At 44.3% G+C, this 5,510-nt stretch overlaps 1 protein-coding gene across 1 annotated transcript in view; it reads left to right on the forward strand.

Moving 5' to 3' along the window:
* Positions 1-5,510, forward strand: part of SLC22A16 (solute carrier family 22 member 16) — a 70,046-nt gene that overhangs the window by 45,286 nt on the left and 19,250 nt on the right. The gene's annotated exons all lie outside the window — the stretch shown is intronic.

Below are 5,510 nucleotides of genomic sequence, written 5' to 3' on the forward strand. Positions count from 1 at the left end.
GGCCACTGCACTCCAGTCTGGGCGACAGAGTGAGACTCCAACTCAAAAAAAAAAAAGAAGTCTTTCTGTGGAATATTAATGCCCCCCAAAAAGAAAAAAAAAGACCGGGCTCAGTGGCTCAGCCTATAATCCCAGCCTATAATCCTCGGTCTCCCTTTGGGAGGCAAGCGAGTGGATTGCCTGAGCCCACGGGTTCGAGACCCGTCCGGGTAACTTGGCGAGACTTCATCTCTACAATAAATAAAAAAAAATTAGCCAGGTGTGGTAGTGCACGCCTGTAGTTCCAGCTACTTGGAAGGCTAAAGCGGAAAGATCGCCGGAGACCAGCAGGTCGAGGCTGCGGTGGCCAGGAGCATGCCACTGTACTCCAGCCTGGGCAACGGAGTAAGACTCCAACTTAAAAAAAAAAAAAAAAAAGAATTATTAATGCCTTGTGTTTAGAATGGAATGCATGGAAATGAAATGTTGTTGCTTACTCAGCAGACACTTTTCGTTTGACTCTAGGCTTGGTACAGGGTCTACACTCACAATTACCAAGGAATTGTCTTATTTCTGAGCATTTATGTTGGTCTAGTCAGGGCCTGTCCAAATGAAACAAAACAGCCAGTTGAGGTGTGTTATTGAAGTCATTTGGGTAACGTGCAGTGAGAGTGAAAGAGAGGGCACAGGACCTTCCCGCTAGAGGCATGGGTAGTGTGGCAAAGGGGCATGATTTGGACACCAGCTTTGTCATCTATTGGCTTGTTAGTTGCATGACCTTGAGCAAACACAGGATCCTCTTGGAACTTTAACTTATGATCTGTAACTGCAGAGAAGAATACCAGTTTCTTTGAGTTGTTACCAAGTTTCTGTGAGACCAAGTGTAAACATCCTTGACACAGTGACTGGTGTGGAGTAGGCGGGCCTCACAGCGGTAGTTATCGGAAATGCACCAGCAGGCAAGGAAGCCGTTTCCATGCTTGGTGAGGCTTCCAGGCAGGTTTTCAAATTATCAAGCAATAGCAGCAGTGACTTTTGATTGAAGGTCCCTGATCAAGGGTAATGGAAGGACCAGGGTGTGGTGGCACACGCCTGTAATCCCAGCCCAGGGGTTTGAGACCAGCCTGGACAACTTGGTGAGCCCTCATCGCTACAATAAATAAAAAATCAACCGGGTATTGTGGCATGGCCTGTAGTCCCAGCTACTTCGGAGGCTGAAGTGGAAGGATTGCTTGAGCCCAGGAGGTCAAAGTTGCAGTAGCCATGCGCGTGCCACTGTTCTCCAACCTTGGTACAGAGTGAGATTTTGACTCAAAAAAAAAAAAAAAAAGGATAATGGAAGGAAGTTTTTATCTGGGAGAAGAGCTTATGATATTGCTAAAAACAGAGCAGCAGGATGGATGGTCTGAGGGTCTAGAGAGAAGTCAAGGATTTCAATCTGCCTTCATGCTCTCAGGTGATATATTCAGTTTCGGAGTCTGTATTGATGGACAGAAATGGTTCCTAGCAGTCTGGGTAACATGAAATCCTGTCTCTACAAAAAATACAAAAATCCTGTCTCTACAAAAAATACAAAAATTAGCCAGGCATAGTGGCGCACATCTATAGTTCCAGCTATTTGGGAGGCTGAAGCAGGAGGATCCCCTGAGCCCAGGTGTCTGAGGTTTCAGTGAGCTATGATTGTACCACTGTACTCCAGCCTGGGCAACTCTTTCTCTTAAAAAAATAAATAAATGAAAGAAAGAAAGGAAGAAAGAAAGTTTCTAGTAGGTCACAAGATGGTCAAGGATAGGTTAGATAAATAAAAATAAATTTAGGAGAATCAAGCAGAGCGCAATGGCTCACACCTGTAATCCCAGCACTTTGGGAGACCGAGGGGGAGGATTACTTGAACCCAGGAGTTGGAGACCAGCCTGGGCAGCATGATGAGACTTCATCTTGACAATAAATCAAAAAGGGTGTGGTGGTGTGTGCCTGTAGTCCTAGATACTTGGACGGCTGAGGCAGAAGGATTGCCTGAGCCCAGAAGGTTGAGGCTGTGGATGTGACATGCCACTGCTCTCCAGCCTGGGCGACAGAGTGAGACTTTGGTAAATAATAAATAAATATAGAAAATTTTAAAAGATAAATAAATTTAGGAGAATCAAAGGTGTTGCATTTTTAACAAAAAGTCAATGCATATGTTTAGAAATTTGTACAGAGTTTTAAATACAAAAGAAAGCAACAATAGTTCTGTTTCCACTTAGGACATGTCTCTGTAACCACAGAGTGAAATTTGATGAGAGAGACCTTCCGGTGGGACCAAAGGTACCGAGGGAGTATATAGAGGATTTAAAAGGAGATTTCTGAAAATGTCTGTTTCAGTCCTGCGCAATACCATGCAGCATTGGTTTCCAGAACTAGGAAAATGCAGTCGCACCCACAAATTGCATCTGTGAAATGTGGCCTTAGTTTTCTGCAACTATTTCCTTTGATTTTAACAGGAAATGGGTTTCGTGATAGAATTCCGAGTATGGGAGTTGCAGGCAGATTCATTTACTCAACACACTTACGGATATGCCTGTAGAGTGTAACGCTAAATAAACCAGACCCAGGGGCTTCAATAACCCTACAGTCCAGTGGAACAGGCAAGGTGTTGACCAGCCATCTTCAGGAACAAATGCGACGTTGAGAATGGGGGCATAACAGTGGGGGTCCACTGGGGTCTGGAGGGTCAGGGGCTTTTTAGTTCTAAGAGATGGGTGAAACGAGAACATTCCAGCAAAGGTAGCAGCAGGTGAGAGGGCCCTAAGATGGATTAAAGACTGGGATGTTTGGAAAATAGGGTGAAGGTGAGATGCATTGATGAGCTGGGGGGATTGGCGTGCGATCAGATAGGACCGTGTGGGGTGGTCATGACTTTGCTCTGTATCCTCAGGGTGGTGGGAATCCACTAAAGGGGTCCAGGTGGGGTGAAGCGGTCATTCCAGCCACTGTGTGGGGCGGAGTCAGAGAAGGTGTGAGGAATGGAGGGGATAAGAGTGACTGGGTTCACAGATCCTTCTAGAATTATGTAGGCAGTGTGTATGGATCATCTAACTCCAATGACAGAGGAAGTGAGGGTGGATTCATGAGACATAGCTAGCACTGAAAAACCCAACAGGGATGGATGGTAAAGCTTAATTGACCCACAATTTGTAGTATCTGAAGGTTATCACAGTCTTTGTTTGCTTGCTGTAACAGCAGCAAACACTTACCAAATGACTTTCGGCTTCTTTGTATACAGGATCCCCAATGATCAGGGTTCACTATTTGAGCCCTGCAAGGTTGCATGGGGACAGAAAAGCTGTTGCCACAAAATTACTAAACGGACCACGAATACAGCAGCCCTCGTCCACCCACGAATACAGCAGCCCTCGTCCACCCACGAATACAGCAGCCCTCGTCCACTGTATCCCTGTTTCCTGCTGGCACAACCCCTTTTCCATTGCGTGAACATCCTCGTAGACTGGCCTCCTGGGGCTCTCTGATACAGGGTGAGATGGCAGCTCTTACAAAGGATGCATGATTACAAAAACTCTTTAGGGGCAATGGGAGAAAACTGCCTGAACCCTTGACCAGTAAGGACCTAGCAGAGAGAGAACAGTTAACTTTTGAAGAAATTAACATTGGCAAGGATAATGATACGATGATGAGTCTTCAAAAGAGCATGATCAAATATCAAAGAATTAAGAGAGGCCCTTGGGGAAATCAGTGGTGCTCTAACATAATTTTGCGAAAATTAACTTTATGATTTGTGTTGTACCAGTTAAATGTAAGATAATTCTGTAGGAACAATTCTAATTCCTTCAACCACTCTTCTCCCAAAAAACTGATCATATGATCCACTCTTTATTCCAAGAATGATCACATTGTTATTATAATCTAAGTTTTGTTAAGGAGAGACATATTTTCTTTTTTTCTTTCTTTTTTTGAGTTGGAGTCTCACTCCGTTGCCCAGACTGGAGTGCAGTGGCCGCTCCCAACCACCGCAGCCTCGACCTGCTGGGCTCCGGCGATCCTTCTGCCTCAGCCTTCCGAGTAGCTGGAACTACAGGCGCGCGCTACCACACTCGGCTAATTTTTGATTTTATGTAGAGATGAGGTCTCACCAAGTTACCCACGTGGGTCACACACCCGCAGGCTCAGGCAATCCACTCACCTCAGCCTCCCAAAGTGCTGGGATTACAGGCTGAGCCACCGAGCCCGGCTTATTTAGTGATATTAAACACATTCGTTGTTGTGCAAATCTCACCACCATGCAGCTCCAGAATTCTTTTCATCTTGCAAAACTGAAATTCTGTGTCCATTAAGCAATATCCCCCCATTCCTCTCCTCCCCAGGCCCTAACAACCAGCTTTCTACTTTAATGATAATTTTGACTATTCTAGGTGCCCCATTTAGGTGAATCATATAATATTTGTCTTTTTGTGACTGGCTTATTTCACTTAGCCAAATATCCTCAGAGTTCATTCATGCTGTAGCATATATCAGAATTTCTTTTGCTTTCAAGCTAATGTTCCATTGCATGTGTATTCTACATTTTCCTTAGCAACCATCTGTTGATAGACACGTGGATTGCTTCCATGTTTTCGCTATGGTGATTAATACTGCTATGAACATAAGTGTACAAATAGGTCTTCATGACCCTGTTTTCCCTTTTTGGAGGTATATATCCAGAAATGGGATTGCTGGATCATATGGTAATTTTTTAAAAAGGAATTGCCACATTGTTTCCCATAGAGATTGTACCATGTTACATTCCTACCAACAGTGCACAAGGATTCCAATTTCTCCACCTTCCTGCCAACACTTGCTATTTTTTTTTTGTAGTAACCACTCTGATGGCTGTGAGGTGGTGTCTCATTGTGGTTTTGACTTGGGTTTCCCTAACGACTAGTAAACATTTGTATTCTTCTTTGAAGAAATGTCTATTCAAAACCTTCTGCTCATTTTTGAATCGGATTATTTGCATTTTTTTGTTGTTGAGTGTTAGAAGTTCTCTTGATGATCCTTAATCAGATACATGATTTGCAAATATACTCTCCAATTCTGCAGGTTGCCTTTCACTCTGTTGCTAGTGTCCTTTGATTCACAGAAGTTTTAGTGTTTCTTGAAGTCTAATTTGTCTATTTTTTGTTGTCGTCTGTCAAAATAAAATTTTAGTCAAATCTTTTTCTTCCCACTGGTTGGCATACATTTCTTGTCAATTAGGATTTAACAATAAAGACTCTAGTGTAGAGCTACATTGATATGTGCATTTGCAAGGAACTTAGAAATAAATCTGAGCCAGGCTCGGTGGCTCAGCCTGTAATCCCGCGCTTTGGGAGGCTGAGGTGAGCCCGCGGGTTTGAGACCCGCCTGGGCAACTTGGCGAGACCTCATCTCTACAATAAATCAAAAAAACCAGCCGGGCATGGTAGCGCGTGCCTGTAATTCTGGCTACTCAAAAGGCTGAGATGGAAGGATCGCCAGAGCCCAGCAGGTCGAGGCTGCGGTGGCCAGGAGTGGCC

Source organism: Carlito syrichta, unplaced genomic scaffold (genome assembly GCF_000164805.1).
Source record: "Carlito syrichta isolate Samal-C Ts95f unplaced genomic scaffold, Tarsius_syrichta-2.0.1 Scaffold311768, whole genome shotgun sequence".
Taxonomy (NCBI): domain Eukaryota; kingdom Metazoa; phylum Chordata; class Mammalia; order Primates; family Tarsiidae; genus Carlito; species Carlito syrichta.